This window comes from the organism of the source record quoted next, unplaced genomic scaffold (genome assembly GCF_019419815.1).
Source record: "Pyrus x bretschneideri cultivar Hongxiangsu unplaced genomic scaffold, Pyrus_bretschneideri_v1 Contig23, whole genome shotgun sequence".
Lineage (NCBI taxonomy): Eukaryota > Viridiplantae > Streptophyta > Magnoliopsida > Rosales > Rosaceae > Pyrus > Pyrus x bretschneideri.
Genome location: NW_025999535.1, coordinates 3685166 through 3703619, shown reverse-complemented (window position 1 = coordinate 3703619; position 18454 = coordinate 3685166). Strand labels below are relative to the sequence as shown.

At 35.8% G+C, this 18454-nt stretch overlaps 1 pseudogene; it reads right to left on the bottom strand.

Moving 5' to 3' along the window:
• Positions 1-14941: 14941 nt before the first annotated feature.
• LOC103926887 lies at positions 14942-17767 on the bottom strand (annotated as a pseudogene).
• Positions 17768-18454: the final 687 nt, after the last annotated feature.

The window sequence follows — 18454 nt, the reverse complement described above, 5'->3', positions numbered from 1 at the left end:
GATTTCTTATATTGATATCATCTGTGAATTTTACTTGGTCTTATAATGTGATTCTATGGAAATGTGAGTATATATATATTTATATATATTTAGCCATAGACCTATGTTTATCAAACATGATTTGGCTTATGTACTGATGATGATCGTGATATGTGAATTGACGTGCATATTCGAAAGGTGTTTGATTTACATAGATGGTATGTTATGATGAAATGTGAGTGAATTTAAGATATGTGAATATGAAATGGTTTTATAATCATTTTTCCTATAAATTGTTAATTTTCATATTTAGCCAATCATATAGTTATATGAAGTGGGATTTGACGTGCATATTGGAAATATGGTTTGTTTTGTATGATTGGCTTGATATGATGTGGTGAGGGCTAGTGGTGGACCGTTAACCCATTGTCATGGGATTTGTTGTTTTGAAACATGTGTCAATGCTCGTTTCATTATTTCATATCTTGTTTCGTTGAGCCTTTATAACTGGAGTAACTTGAGTCATGTGTTGTTTCATTGGTTGGTGGTTATGCAATGTACTTCGCGATTCCGTTGAGTGATGGTCCGGAATCGTATCCTGGTTTTGGTTCCGTTGAGTGATGGTCCGGAATCCTTCCTACTCCACTCCGCGATTCCGTTGAGTGATGGTCAGGAATCGTATCTTGGTTTGGGTTCCGTTGAGTGATGGTCCGGAATCCCTCTTACTCCATGATCCCGTTGAGTGATGGTCCGGGATTGTATTTCACCTTAGTTCATTGAGTTTAGTTTGAGATGGTTGCAAAGGTGTAGGCTTTGGATGAACAGTGTTGCCCTAATTCTACTTTCATTGTGTGTATGTGAATATGGGTGTGAGATGTTATGGTTGTTTGGGATGAACTTTTGGATGTCTGGGTGCCTCCCTTGGAGTTTTCAAAAGTTTGGTATTGATTTCCTATGAAAGATTTATATTCAAGGTTTATAAATTATGATTGATGGCTGGTTTTATTATTGTATCACATGCTTATTTTATTGTCCCTCACCCGAGCCTCTCCGCTTATCTGAGTGCCTGAATTACCAGTGCACCAATTCTATAATATTGGCATTGACTTTACATATGACAGGTTTGGGTAGATTATGAGAAACCGCTTGATATTTTGGTTCTGTTGAGTGGTCCAGAACCCAATGTTGTTGGATTCCGTTGAGTGGTCCGGAATCCTTGCTCTTGTTCATTCCGTAAGGCGATTTAGAATCCTAAATTCGAGTAGATGGGAATTACCCACAATAGATATTGTGAAAATAAATTAGAATTACCATGTTATTATTCTTAACCCAAATTGGGAATTATGTAGAGTTCTTTAATTAAATTCGTGAAATGATATGTTATCTCATTGATTGATTAACGTAATTAAATGTTAATATTGTACTTCGTAATTCCTTGATATGTTACAAGCTATGTATTGAAATATAATGTTGGAAGTATAGTGATTAGTATGATGAAGTGAAATGTGATGTAACTTGGGTATTGGAAATGGTTATGACACATGATTGTAATGCATATTGAATTGCTTGGGAGATGTGAGGTCTAGTAAATGACCGATGACCCATTGTGATGTGGATTTTACTCAAATATTGCTTCGTTTCGTTGAGTTTCGTGAATTGGGTAACTTGAATCATGTCTTGTTCCTTCAAGCCGTTGTTATGTTTCTTGGACTTCCGTTCAATTCGGTTGGGTGGATTGGAACTGAGTTCTGTTGGATTCCGTTGAGTGATGGTCCGGAATCCCCTTTGGAGCCTTGGTCCGTTTGGTGGTCCAAAATCCCCTTTTTCAAAGATGTAGTCTTCAACTGAAATGTGTTGCTCTGGCCTTGCGTTTTGACTTGTTGTATGTGGTATTGAAGATGTGATGGTTGACATTATTGATTGATGTGATTGTGGAATGACGTTGGATATGAGTGGAGTTATCATGAGTATTTTAGTTGATTAATGTTTCTAGAGATTAATATGTTCTTTGTTAATCCTTAAATATGTTACTCACTATGAAACGCGAATTTATGTGGGAAATGTGAGGAATTTATGTGAGGGTTGAAGTGGATATGTTAATCGTCATGTGGGATTGTTATGTTGGATATTATGGTTATTGTTATGACTAGACTTGTTGATAAACGTGGCTAGAGAATGGTATTATACATCGTTGGTTCTTTGAAATGATATATGTTGTGAATTGCGGTATCATGTTGTGACATAATGGCCTATATATTGATGGAGGGGAAATCATGATTTTCAGATGGGTTGTTATGTAACCCTGAGTCTAGTATTTTTATGCTTGTCAAGTTCTATTGATTGATTGAGAAATGTTATACCTTTCGACTTAATCGGACTGGGTTATATGTCAATTATTGTGCATGACGAACTACGAATGGCTTGATCCCTGTTTAGGGTACGTAGGCAGTCTAACGGGGAGGTTAGATGCAGCCATAAAGCATACGAAAATAACTATGTGATTCGATTTTGAGTTGTGCTTGCCCATATCCCGGAGGTGGGATAGGATAGATACGGATTTTTGGTGACGTCACGTGTCAATTCGGGACGTATGTCGGGATTGGGGCGTGACAACTTTTATGGTATCAGAGCATTGGTCCCCGGACCTTTGAATTTTTAGCGGACGCTGATGCTTGCCCTGTATTATCGGTGGTGTCAAATTTAGAGTTTCCTTAAATTTGTGAACCTTGGAGGGAGTGACTAATACGTCTAGCCTATGGGATATGATTTGGGTAGCTATGTTGATCGTTCGTTCGAATCATTTACATTGGTTGTGGTGATTCAATTCGTATCAGTTTCGTTGTCTTCTTATCCCAAGTGTTCTTTCCGAAAACGTTGTGTTCTCTTGAATCTAGTAGCTAAAGTTTCCTTAGTGAGTTAGTCGATGAGGTAGAAGTTTAGTTTCGTGGTGAAGTGGTTGTCTTGAAATCCCCATGTTGGATTTGATTGACAAAAGCGTTAGTGGGGGGGATACTTCTTGGATTCGTATTTCTGAATCCTTGAAGTATCGAAAGTGAAGTTGGATAAATTCTTGGTGTCGAAGAGAAGGGCGAGATCCTTATCCGATGTTGATGACGTGGTTGTCAATATGAGTTCGAATAGTGGTGTGGTAGTTCCTCGTACTTTGGCTTATGGAAATTTCGGGGGCGAAATTTTTATAAGGTGGGGAGGATGTGATATCCCGTCCCCAAAATTATTCTTTTATTTTATTGTTGACGTATTTCGAAGATTTGATTGGAACTAGTTCTTTATTTCTCCAAATTTAAGAAAACGAAGTGAGGGGTACTTTAGTCATGTCTAATTTTCTCGATTTTTTCAGTCAACTCTTGAATTGGTTAGGTAGAGTTCGATTCCATGAGCGCGTAGGCGTAAACCGATCTTATTTCCGAGTCCGAATGGGGAAGTTAGAGTCATTTGAAGTTGGTGGCATTTTGGTAATATTACCAAAATGCTATAAATTGGGGGGATTTCAGAAAATGGGAAATGGAAACCGCCCAAAAACCGTTTTAGGGGAAAATTTGACCCATAAACCCACCAAACTTGATCCGCTTGTATCTTTTTCATCCGAACTCCGTTTTGGATGATCTTGGTGTCCCTAGAAAGCTCTTGCCGAGCTCTACATCTCTGTGATTTTAGATTTCCCCATTTCCTTTCCATCTTTGCAGCTCGAGGTCGCAAAGTCCACGACTTTTCCGGCGGTTTTATCATTTTTCCGGCGATTCCGGCAACGATTTCCTTCGAGTGAGGTATGAAACTTCATCTACTCTTCATAATCTTCAAGTTGGTATGCTTAGTTGGTGCTTTCGTATTCATTTTGGAGTTGGGTGTTTAGAACACCTAGAAATCCGGTTTTCTCCGGTGAAATTGGACGGTTTCCGGTTAGAATTTATCGTCGGCCTAGTTGTGAAAAGTGTTTCCCTTGTTGAACTCTAGCTACCACGTAAATTTGAGCCAATCTAGTTAATGTTGAAATTCGGGGTTTGTAAACCCTCCACCTTGACTTGCACCGCGTGTGGAGGTGCGTAGGATCGTTCACGAGTGTTGTCTAGGTTTCAAATACCTTCTAGTGATCATGTGAACCTATGTCTAGCTTGGTTGCCAAAGATTCAATTGTTGGGTGTGGTGATCAATTTGGACCGCCACTTGTTTGTGTGATTGACGACAATTCGACCATTGGATCATAATGAAACTTTAGTATGTTATCCTCGAAGCATAATGTGGACTTTGGGAAGTTATGGATCATAAATTTGATTTGCGGATTGTTGTGGACCCCATCGTTGACCGAGAGTTGAATTGTGGTCAACATGTCTCGGAACATTCTAAATAATAAAATTAGTACTAGGGGAGACTTAAGTGAAGTCTAATGGGTCTACATTGGTTAGAGAGTGACTTGAACATATGTGGTATGGTTATTATCTTGATTTCTTATATTGATATCATCTGTGAATTTTACTTGGTCTTATAATGTGATTCTATGGAAATGTGAGTATATATATATTTATATATATTTAGCCATAGACCTATGTTTATCAAACATGATTTGGCTTATGTACTGATGATGATCGTGATATGTGAATTGACGTGCATATTCGAAAGGTGTTTGATTTACATAGATGGTATGTTATGATGAAATGTGAGTGAATTTAAGATATGTGAATATGAAATGGTTTTATAATCATTTTTCCTATAAATTGTTAATTTTCATATTTAGCCAATCATATAGTTATATGAAGTGGGATTTGACGTGCATATTGGAAATATGGTTTGTTTTGTATGATTGGCTTGATATGATGTGGTGAGGGCTAGTGGTGGACCGTTAACCCATTGTCATGGGATTTGTTGTTTTGAAACATGTGTCAATGCTCGTTTCATTATTTCATATCTTGTTTCGTTGAGCCTTTATAACTGGAGTAACTTGAGTCATGTGTTGTTTCATTGGTTGGTGGTTATGCAATGTACTTCGCGATTCCGTTGAGTGATGGTCCGGAATCGTATCCTGGTTTTGGTTCCGTTGAGTGATGGTCCGGAATCCTTCCTACTCCACTCCGCGATTCCGTTGAGTGATGGTCAGGAATCGTATCTTGGTTTGGGTTCCGTTGAGTGATGGTCCGGAATCCCTCTTACTCCATGATCCCGTTGAGTGATGGTCCGGGATTGTATTTCACCTTAGTTCATTGAGTTTAGTTTGAGATGGTTGCAAAGGTGTAGGCTTTGGATGAACAGTGTTGCCCTAATTCTACTTTCATTGTGTGTATGTGAATATGGGTGTGAGATGTTATGGTTGTTTGGGATGAACTTTTGGATGTCTGGGTGCCTCCCTTGGAGTTTTCAAAAGTTTGGTATTGATTTCCTATGAAAGATTTATATTCAAGGTTTATAAATTATGATTGATGGCTGGTTTTATTATTGTATCACATGCTTATTTTATTGTCCCTCACCCGAGCCTCTCCGCTTATCTGAGTGCCTGAATTACCAGTGCACCAATTCTATAATATTGGCATTGACTTTACATATGACAGGTTTGGGTAGATTATGAGAAACCGCTTGATATTTTGGTTCTGTTGAGTGGTCCAGAACCCAATGTTGTTGGATTCCGTTGAGTGGTCCGGAATCCTTGCTCTTGTTCATTCCGTAAGGCGATTTAGAATCCTAAATTCGAGTAGATGGGAATTACCCACAATAGATATTGTGAAAATAAATTAGAATTACCATGTTATTATTCTTAACCCAAATTGGGAATTATGTAGAGTTCTTTAATTAAATTCGTGAAATGATATGTTATCTCATTGATTGATTAACGTAATTAAATGTTAATATTGTACTTCGTAATTCCTTGATATGTTACAAGCTATGTATTGAAATATAATGTTGGAAGTATAGTGATTAGTATGATGAAGTGAAATGTGATGTAACTTGGGTATTGGAAATGGTTATGACACATGATTGTAATGCATATTGAATTGCTTGGGAGATGTGAGGTCTAGTAAATGACCGATGACCCATTGTGATGTGGATTTTACTCAAATATTGCTTCGTTTCGTTGAGTTTCGTGAATTGGGTAACTTGAATCATGTCTTGTTCCTTCAAGCCGTTGTTATGTTTCTTGGACTTCCGTTCAATTCGGTTGGGTGGATTGGAACTGAGTTCTGTTGGATTCCGTTGAGTGATGGTCCGGAATCCCCTTTGGAGCCTTGGTCCGTTTGGTGGTCCAAAATCCCCTTTTTCAAAGATGTAGTCTTCAACTGAAATGTGTTGCTCTGGCCTTGCGTTTTGACTTGTTGTATGTGGTATTGAAGATGTGATGGTTGACATTATTGATTGATGTGATTGTGGAATGACGTTGGATATGAGTGGAGTTATCATGAGTATTTTAGTTGATTAATGTTTCTAGAGATTAATATGTTCTTTGTTAATCCTTAAATATGTTACTCACTATGAAACGCGAATTTATGTGGGAAATGTGAGGAATTTATGTGAGGGTTGAAGTGGATATGTTAATCGTCATGTGGGATTGTTATGTTGGATATTATGGTTATTGTTATGACTAGACTTGTTGATAAACGTGGCTAGAGAATGGTATTATACATCGTTGGTTCTTTGAAATGATATATGTTGTGAATTGCGGTATCATGTTGTGACATAATGGCCTATATATTGATGGAGGGGAAATCATGATTTTCAGATGGGTTGTTATGTAACCCTGAGTCTAGTATTTTTATGCTTGTCAAGTTCTATTGATTGATTGAGAAATGTTATACCTTTCGACTTAATCGGACTGGGTTATATGTCAATTATTGTGCATGACGAACTACGAATGGCTTGATCCCTGTTTAGGGTACGTAGGCAGTCTAACGGGGAGGTTAGATGCAGCCATAAAGCATACGAAAATAACTATGTGATTCGATTTTGAGTTGTGCTTGCCCATATCCCGGAGGTGGGATAGGATAGATACGGATTTTTGGTGACGTCACGTGTCAATTCGGGACGTATGTCGGGATTGGGGCGTGACACTAATAGTCTTTAAACACCACAATTTAGTGAGCGACTCAAAGTGTCATTTTTTCATGAACGACTTGAAATGTCATTTTTTCGTGAACGACTTGAAGTGTCATTTTATTGCTTCTGAATTTCTTTCAGTATTTTGGTGAAGGATGTGACATTACCATTAGAATTTATAAAGTCAATCATTTTGAAAAAAAGAGATGTGCTTGCTTATTAGCTTGATTTTTAAATCATAAGTGTGCACTTATACGACATTCAATCCTAACCATACCATATTTAAGTCAACGTATTGTAGTGCAATAAGGATAATAATAACAATAGTAAATTTGAGAAATAAAGATATTAAAAATTGTGTTATAAATGTCTTTCATCACACATGACATAGCACATTCTTCTTCTTTTTTCTTTTTTTTTATTTTTTTTTAAGTTGCATATCCTTTCAAAGAAAGAGGATCCTTGCTGAATTTTCTCTGTAAGGATCCTGGGAATCTTCACATCACATTCGTTCATTGTACATCGTGTGGTCAGAAATCATTGAAATTTTTTTATTTAAAATTGAATATCAACAGTACATAACAAAAATTGGTTGCACAATGTGTGATGAACAAATGTGATTGGAGAATCATGCAAGGATCCTCTCTCCCTTTCAAAAGGGTAGCATACTCTTTATTGAATAGCTTTATTTGCCGTTGATGTTGACTTCATGAGCTAAAAGGGAAGTCATATAGATGAAAAATATTAAAGATGCGAATATGTTTTATGTTTTAACATTTGAAGGAAGTTTACTTTAAATTGTTTAATACGTGAATATATTTGATGAAATAGAACACGCGTCGTATGACTTCTCCAGCCTCACAACATTAACGTTAACTATTCTACTTATATGAAAATTATAGATCAACGCTTATATTGAAGCAACTTATTAAAAATGATTTTTTTATTATACAAACGTATCAACTAATGATTTGTTTCTAAAAACAACGATTCCTTATTTACGAAACAGTCAAATATTTTTTTTTCTTTCCAAAAAACTGTTTGCTCAATCAATATTGTAGTCTTTACTTTGTTCAAATAACTCAGGATGATCTGTTTGATGACTATTTTGTTTCTAGTTTTCAATTTTTGTTTTGTTGTTCAAATAACTCAGGATGATCTGTTTGATGACTATTTTGTTTCTAGTTTTCAATTTTTGTTTTGTTTTGTCGATAAAAGAAAAGTAAGCGAGAGAAATGAGAAATTGATAAGGGTGAAAAAGGAGACCATGAAGGAAATGTGTATGAACGACACAAAAAGTTTAAAAAAAAGAAAAAAAAGAAAAATTATGAGTTATTCCCACATCCAAGTTTTTGTTTTCTTATAACTTCTTCATTTCTACTTCTTCCTTTCCTCATTTATTATTGTATTTTTTCTTTACTTCTAGAACCAAAACAAAAAAAATTTAAACTAAAAAAAATATTTCTTATTAAAAAAGTCCTAATATTTGAAAAATAATCGTCGACCTTTGTGGCTTTTTCGTAAATTGCAAGATGCGTGCATGTCTCCAGTCGTCGTTCTGAGAGTTTTGACTTGTGGTATGGGTCGGTGATAAGTTGCATGAATTACACGGAGGTGGCTTTCGGCTTATTGAGACGTGGTTTTAATCACCTACTTATCAGCCAGGCTTATCTGGTTGACAAGTTATCAAAAAAGAACTTATATTCGCACCAAAAATCAAAAGTGCTTATCACGAAAAAGAAAAAGGATTCGGAGCTGAAAGTGAAGTCCCGTAGCTGGCGAGCCCCACCGTGATGTCGGCAAGCACGTGAGGTTTTACGAGAGTACGTAATGCAGAGAAAAATTTACACGACGGTGAATTATTGATGTGATATGCAAGTGGTTTTTTATTATAATAGTGAAAATATGTAGAGTCATTGTATGATAATGTGGTTCGAACATTATTAATGGTTAATTTAACAAAATTTATTGTTTGACAAAAAAAAAAAAATATTAGTTTAATATAAAATTAAGAATAATGTTAGGGATACTAAATTTTTAAACCAAACTTGCAAACTAAATAATGTATTATCAATATAAAATAAACACGTTAATCAACACTTGAGTAATAATCTAATCATCGACCACCACATCATTTAGTTTATAAATTTGGTATAAAAAGTTGGTCACCCTACCATTATTGTAAAACTAATACCTAGAAACCCATTAATAACAAAAGAATCATGTCAACAAAGTACAACTAACTTGATATCTACTCTTCCTAATCTTAATTCCAATCAACCTAAATGATGGACAATTCTAAGGGTAATCATTTATTAGAAATCCAAATGTAGAATCAAATACTTACAAAGATTGATATTTGACATGGCATATAATTGAATTGAAATTACCAAAATACTTCGCAAATATTCATAGCCATCATAAACCTTAGAAAATAACTTAGTTACAAATAGAAATAAAAATAAAAGGAAGAAAGAACCCAAAATTCATGGCAAGGCACGTTACGAAGCTCTTCTCTGCGAGTTGCTATAATGGTCTAGTTATATGGAGAGAGAGAGAGAGAGAGAGAGAGAGAGAGAGCTTGAGATGCCTTATTTATACTAGAAAATACCCTAAAAAGTCTGGTAGAAACTCTCCGAAAACAAAACAAATTCTTAAACAAATAATTACACGAATTAGGAAAGAAATCCTTCTTGACTTGAGAAACATATCATATGTCTGCACGCCAGTTTGGGGTTGTTCCATCTTCTAGAAAATTCGCAAAAAATAGAAAACTTTTATCTCTATGTCTTAGCTTTCCAGGCGTATATCGCAAGTTACTAGGAAATATCAAGAAGGATTTCAAATCCTTATTTTCCACAGCTGCACAATTATGACGGGAATGCAACTTCCACGGGATTACCTTGCAAAACTAGAATTTTTGGCTCCATAGGAAATTATGAAATATGTACACAATGATCTTCAACCTCCTAACTTTCTCCTTCAGTTGGCCTTGCATAAAAAAATCTTTCGTATTTCTCACCAAAAAAAAAAAAGAGAGTTGTAAATGCACAACTTAGCTGGATAGAGAAAAGAAAAGTAACAAGGTTGTTTTAAAAACCAATTCCTTTACAAAACAATATTTAACATGAAAATATAAAAGGTAATGCACCTATGATCAACATTGCTCTCCTCTCCCTATTCTTTTTTTCACTCCTTGCTCATTTCTCAAGCCCAAGTTCCCGCAGATCAAACTTTTAGGCATGTTAATGAAGTAGAATTTGGGGATTATGTTGTAGAGTATGGTGCATACTGTAGTTTGCTTTTTGGTAACTTGATCCCTTCAACATTGGCTTCTACGACACTACCCCTAGTTCTCTCTCTTGCCACACGAATGGGTAATGCCACATACGGAATCACTCTTTCGTTGGGTTAGGGAGGACAAACGTGGAAACCCAGGTGGCGAAAATGCCACCCTCACGTTTGGGACGGATGGCAACCTTATTGGCCGATGCTGATGGCTCAGTGGCTTAGCAAACCAACTCTGCCAGCAAAGGCGCAGTGGGCTTGAAGTTGCTCCCGACGGGGCAACATGGTGCTTTATGACACCAAACGGAACTTTGTTTGGCAAAGGTTTGACTACCCTACATATACTTAGTTGGTGGGTCAATCTCTACGAGTCGGGGGAGTGAACATGGAGATAGAATTCTAGGTTTTGGTGAATATTGTTATGATATTATTCTTCTCACATAGAGGATATAAACTTATACTATCTCTCACAAACTAGGAAACAAGTATCCCAAATCCACAAGGATATCAATTACATAACTTTATACCCAAAAATAACTCTACATTCCTTATTCCCCAAGATTGACTCACGCAACACTCCTCCTCAAGTTGGTGCGTAGATATCACCTAGGCCCAACTTGTTAAATGAGTTTTGAAATACTTTATCGCCACCGCATGAGTTAACACGTCAGCTAACTGGTCTTCAGATCTTACGTATGGAATATCAATTAACTTAACATCCAACTTCTCTTTGATAAAATGTCTATCCACCTCAACGTGTTTTGCGTGATCATGCTGAACTAGATTATTAGCTATTTCTCGCGCAGCCTAATTATCACAATATAATAGCATCCCTCCATGTGGCTTGAACCCAATCTCTGTAAGAAGAATCCTCAACCATAATAACTCACAAATCCCATGTGCCATACCATGGTATTCGGCCTCTGTTGTGGACCTAGCAACCACATTCTGTTTCTTGCTCCTCTAAGTCACAAGATTTCCTGCAACAAATGTAAAGTACCCTAGAGCATCTATCAGTAATGTTTCTAGCCCAATCAACATCGGTGTATCCTTTTACCTCCAAATGCCTATGTTTCCTGAAAATCAATCCTTTTCCAGGTGCACCTTTCAAATAACTCAATATTCGCATTACTGCAGCCATGTGATCCTCACTAGGAGAGTGCATAAATTGAATTACTACACTAACAACATATGCAATATCTTGTCTCATGAGAGACAAGTAAATCAACCTTCCTACTAACCTCTGGTATCTTTCCCTGTTTGCTGGAACCTGGTCTGGGTAAATCGCCAAATGATGATTTTGAACTATAGGTGTTTCTGCTGGTTTACATGCTAACATCTCTGTCTCAGACAAAAGATCGAGAACATACTTCCGATGAGATAAGTAAATACCATCCCGGGAACGAGCAACTTCAATTCCCAAGAAGTACTTCAAACCTCCTAAATCTTTCATCTCAAACTCCGAAGAAAGATACACCTGTAGTCTCTCCATCTCCTCTGTATCATCACCAGTGACTACCATATCATCCACATATATTATCAACAAGGTAACCTTTCCTCCCCTGGGTTTGATAAACAAAGTGTGATCTGCATTTCCTTGTCGGTAACCATATTTCTTCATTGCATCAGTGAATCTTCCAAACCAAGCCCTCAGCGATTATTTGAGTCCATAAAGAGCCTTTCGCAGTCTATATACTTTGCCTACTTTATTTTGCACTTCATACCTAGGTGGAAGCTCCATGTACACTTCTTCTTCTAAGTCTCCATGTAGAAAAACATTTTTTACATCAAATTGTTTCAACGACCAATCAAAGTTAGCAGCTAAAGACAAAAGAACTCGTATAATGTTCATTTTTGCTACCAGGGCAAATGTTTCTTGATAATCTACTCTGAAAGTCTGTGTGTACCCCTTAGCAACCAACCTTGCCTTGTATCTGTCAATGGTTTCATCTGCTTTGTGTTTGATGGTGAAGACCCATTTGCATTCCACTGGTCTTTTTCCTTGTGGTAGTAACACCATGCTCCAAGTTCTATTTTTTTGTAAGGTCATCATTTCGACCTCTATTGCTTCTGTCCATCTAGGATCCCACAAAGCTTTTTCCACTTTTGGTTGGAATTTTGATTCCATCCATTGTATTCACCAAGGCTTGATACTTGAGAGACAGTCGATGCTTAGAAACATACTTTGTAATAGCATATTTAACTTTTCCACCCGGAGAATACTTGTCAAGAGGTTTCCCCACGATTTTGTCTAAGAGGCAATACATAAGTACTTTCAATGTTAGTCAAATTATGAGCTTTATCAGATTGGGATAAACTTACCTCATGGATATCCTCGGGCACATGGACGGGTACAACTAGATGAGGGTTATTTTTTGAAGTGTTTGGGTCGTCCAAACTTTGAGTTAAAGGTCGTAGCTCACTGCTGCACGGTCCATTCTGTGCGCTGGGCTCAGAGAAGCCTTCAACCATTAGGCCTACCTGCTTGATCATCCAAACTCAGTAAGCCTAGATTGGGCTTCACCATGCTGCCGGGCTTATGGTCACTTATGCTGCTGGGCTCACGATCACTAAAACCTATTGCTAGATCACTAGAACTCACTGCTAGCTAGCAGATGCTACTACGGCAGGTGCAACGCTCACAGTGGCCATCCACCTGCCTAGTTGAAAGATCAATCCAACTATAATCTTCATGTGTGCTCTTCCCTTAAGATTATAGTAGGTGTGTTCAGTGAGAAAAAACATCTCGTGCTCGGAAAATGTAACATCCATGGTGACACACATACGCTTGGTTGGTGGGTGATAACACCAGTAACCCTTTTGCTGACCATTAAATCTTAGAAAAATACATCGAACTACACATAGATTTAACTTACTGCGCTGATTTTTGTGGAGGTGCACATAGGCCGCACAACCAAAGATACATGGTGACAAATAAAGGGAAGATGGTAATGTCACATGGTCAGCAAAAACTTCAATAGGAGTGCGAAAATTAAGCACTCGAGAGGGCATTCGGTTCATTAGATAAATGGAGTATCTGACGGCATCCGCCCAATAGGAGTGAGGAGCAGTGTGCACTAATGAGGAATGCTCGAGTGGTTTTCAAAATATGTCTATTTTTGTGTTCCGCCACACCATTTTGTTGTGGGGTTTGTGGTCAATAACTTACTAATTGATCAGAGAAATCAATAAACTTGCAGACTAGCTAAGAGTCAAAGAAGATATGATTACGTCTAAGTGCCTCTTTGTCTTTGGCAAGTGGTATAGGTTATTGTTTTTAAGACTTCAAAATGTGTAGTCTGGTCTGTAATTCTGTATGGAATTAAGAAACAACTTTCTTAAGTTAAGAGTGAGTGTATTGAGTGGTGAAATGTTGCAATCTACAAAGAGCCACGTATATATTGTAGTGATGACAATGAAGTTTTTAATTTAATACCATAAATTTTTATTGTTTGTTAAAGTGGTTAGTTTTTTAGCATTTAAAATACTTTTATTGTTTTCTATTCTCTAAAAGAAAACTTAGGATTCAAACTTTTCATTAGTTAGGTGGGTTAAAACCGTAAAAAACCATACAATAGCATAACTAATTAGTATTTTTAATGTTAAAAACCTCAAACCCTCCCTATGCCAGACCCCACCTTAGCCATGTACATGGCTCCACTGGTGACATCCATCATCCTTATTTACTTATGGGCTCTTTGCTTTCATGTTTAATGGTATTACAATATTATGTTAAGATTCAAAGTATCAATTACTAGAAGGAAAAATGTTACATAATTGTCAAAAACTAGTTTACAATCAAGAATTACATATAATGACCTTGGTATTACTGTAACAAAGTTTATATTTATGTTGTAAACTACTTATTATATACTATCAAACCAGACTGTTATGCGTGGATATTATTACATCACAAAATTCTCCTTCAAATTAAAAAGGTACCGGCCCTATTTTTAATGTACCGTAGATATGTTTGGTTTCAGCTATTAATTAGTTATACAGAATTTCAGATTTAGGATTACCTTGACATATGTCAAGTTATAACAGAGAATTAGTTAGATTTCTGTAGAAATTGAGGCACTTGACCCTCAACTGTCATTTCCACTCAACATTTCAATGCCAGATGTGTTCAGCCTGCAAGGCTATATATGCTTAAAAACATTATTCTCATCATCGCTTCTATTAGAAAAGCAAATATATTTAACAATTAAGAATGAGTTTGATAATTATTTCGTTTTTAATTTTTACTGAGATTTAAGAAAGTATGTAAAAGGAAATGAGGAATGAAGAAGAGTGGTGGGAGGGAGGAGAAAAACCAAAGAAGAATGAATGAAAACCTTCAAAGTGAAAGCAACTTAATTAAAATAGTTATAGGTTTTCGTTTTCGGTTTTTGGTTTTGGTACATCAGTCTCACCATCTTTTCTTTGCTTTTTTATATCCCTCATTTCTCTCTTGTATTTTTTATTTATTCCAAAATAAAAATAAAAATGAATAATTATATCAAACGAGCCTTAAGGTATTCTCCATGTGCAGAATTGAAACAAACTTGTTTCAATTTTTTTTTTTATTTCATGATAATTCAACTTGGACAATGCAAAATACAATAAATTAAATGGGAAGTGATCTAGCCAAGGAACTTTAGTGGTTAGGTGCCTTGATGTAAAGCCACATGAGAAGGACTGGCCACCTTAGTCAAGGTTTTCAAATCATAAGCTATCCAACACCTTGAGGTATCTTTGTTGTAAAAGTACCCTATACACTTGCAATCCGAAGTACATTTCTTACCACAGTAGGTCTCCTTTGTAGAAGATCCCCTTGTGTACTTGCTCAAAAAAATAATCAACCCCTTCAACCTTGTAGTAGTGGAAACTCTTTGGATCTCAAGAAGTTAGCTTCTCAGGCACACAACTGGTATTCCAACCAACTAGTCCATTAGACAATGGGCAAGCAACACATTGGTTGTTCTCACAAACGCCGAACTCCCCACATCTTGACGGCAGTTGGCACTCAGTCTCCCAAACCGAATCTCTGTCGAAAAGTGTGAAGGTAAGCTCCCATGAATCCACTGCGCCATAGTAAGTGTGGAGCTTGATGTTTCCGTCGATTCCAAGCCTGAGGTATGTCAATGTGCTATTGAATTTGGGTACATCTAGGACGGGTATACCACCCTGCGGATACAGCTCTAAGGTTAGCTCATAATGATAACCCTCATCCTGTTCCGGGGCGTTACTCACTGTCACATTGTCTAATGGGCCATCACAAACAGTAGCCAATTAAGAGTAGAGTAACGACTTTGGGGAGTTGTTGCTCTTGTAGTACAAAAATAATCGGGTTCTTTAGATATAGACCCTTACAACTTCTATTTACTAAATAAAAATCCATCTAGTTATAAATATCCAAATAAAACCCAAATTTAAAAATGACTGCCAAATATAGAAGTAATTGACCTATAATTAGAAAATATTTACAATTTGTACCACAATATTCAAAATAATAAATGTTATTACTCACCTTAATTACAATGAAAATATAATTATTGCACATATTATTACCCCAAACACGCACATATATACGTTCAAATGTATATATTACTACCATAAGCTCAATATATATATATATATATATATTTACACATATATAGTTTACCCATGGGGTGTGCTATCCACACATCCCATTTTACTTCTCACACGTCCCTTGATAATTTCTGTCCATTGATCTTCTTCAATTCATCCGATCCGACGGCCGAAAATTAAAAAGGTGTATGAGAAGTAAAGTGGGGTGTGTGGATATCACACCCCTTTACCTATATGAACGTATAGTAGTACTATATATAGAGTTTACCTATATATATAATATTACTATATGTTCACATATATATATATACATACATACGTGTGTGTGTGTATATATATATATATAGACACACACATATACATATACATACACAGTACTAAATATATGATCAAACATATTAAACTAATTAATCTACCTATATTTAAATTTATGATGAGCAAATAACATATGTTTTGGTAATAAATTAATATTGAATCAAATAACATTCTTTTATTTCATAGGTAATTTATTTTCCTTGTATTATTACATATATTTGGCACATTTTATTATTATAAGATATATGTACAAATAATAGGTAAATGAATCTTGAATAAAAAACAATTGCTTTATTTTGTAAGTAAATTAATTTTGAATCAAATAACATTTCTTCATTATGTTGGTATTTTATTTTGTATGTATCATCATATATATTGGGCACATTTTATTATTATATGTACAAATAATAGGTAAACTAGTATTAAATAAAATAATAACATTTTTTTTATGTAGGTATATTATTTTGCATATATTTGGGTTTGCTTTATTATGTAGGGAAATTATTTTGCATGAATTTTATGTATGTGAAGCATGCTTTTTTTTTTTTTTTTTTTGTTATATATATATTTGTGTGTGTGAAATAATTTACCTACATTTATTCGTAAAATATAATTTTATTGACTTAACTAAGCATGAATTAATACATTTATTAGGCAAGTTTTATTGTTATCATATATTATGCAATGAATTTATTATTATTATTATTATTATTATTATTATTATTATTATTATTATTATTATTTTGTTGTAAAATTATTAATTCTCCCTTACAATTTGTGTGGAATTAGTTGTGTAAATCAAACATTCAAATAGGGATGTTTTGGGCATCAAAGTTTTATAAATGTGTTAAGTTAAATATAATTAAGGAATTTGCTAAGGTGGAATCTAGTCAATGAGTTTTACTCTAGTAAAAAACTTATATCAAATTTTATATGAAAAAAATTATGTTTCAGAGACTAAAGTCATATTTTCAGAAACCAACAAAGTGTAAGGCCCATCTTTGTTTTCTTTCTCCGAGCCCCGACTGACAAGCTTGCTTACTCCTCCGGCGCGTAGAGATTGACCAACCAACAAAGTGTCAGTTGGGTAGTCAAAACTTTGCCAGACAAAGCTGCCCTTTGAGCCATAGAGCAACATGTTGCCTGTTGGAGGCAACTTGAAGCTTACCACACCATTGTTGGCAGTATTGGTTTGCCAAGCCACTCGGCCATCAGCATCCACCAGTACTAGGTTTCCATCTGTTCCGAATGTGAGTGTCGCATTTTCACCAACGGGGCTTCCTCGGTTGGCCTCCCAAACCCAACGCATGAGTGACTCTGAACGCGTCAAGCCCATACGTAGAGCAAGAGTGAAGGCATTCGCGGTGGTGTTGTAGAAGCCAAGTTGGAAGGGGGAGCTAAAGACTCTGAGCATACGATAGTCTGCTTGATATTCGGCAACGTAAGGCCCGAATTCTCCCTCATCGACAAGCTGGAAAGTTTCATTGGCAGGAACTTGAGCTTGAGCAATGAAGGCAAGAAGTGAGAAGATAAAGAAGGAGGAGAGCATTGGCATGGTGAAAGCATGGGAAGACATTTTAGTTTGCAGCTTGGTTGATGTGGTAGTACTTAGACAATGTCCTCTATTTATATTGATGACAGACTTCGATTTGGATCGTCTTTAGGTTGACAGTCTTCTTAAACTATTGTTAAAGGAAATTATGTCATCATATTATAAAACGACTGTGTAGATGCCATATTTGATCAATGCCCTACACAGCTGCATAATTGAGTATATGCCAAATTTGATCAATGCCCTAAATGGCTTTACACACACACACACACACACGCACACACGCATACATACATACATACATACATACATACATCCATCCATCCATCCATCCATCCATACATACATACATACATACATACATACATATATATATATATATATCCTTAATCAACTGTTAGCTAGAGAATGCTGATCTGTACAACGTGCATGTACGTTGAAGGCATTAAATTATGGATAAATTAGAATTAGACGTCTCATTTTAGATTTTTCTAAATTAAACATTTCTGTTACTTTTCAACTTTTGATTAAAGTGCATTTACTTTTAATTAAACTTCATATTCCAGGTATATTCATTAATTTAAGTATTTTATAAATTCTTTTAAATCCATTTCTATGTAACAAAAAAAAAATGCACTCAATAATATTCATTAATTTATTGCTATTTTTATGGAATCTCATCCCTTCCTCAATTTAAGGATTCAATTATAT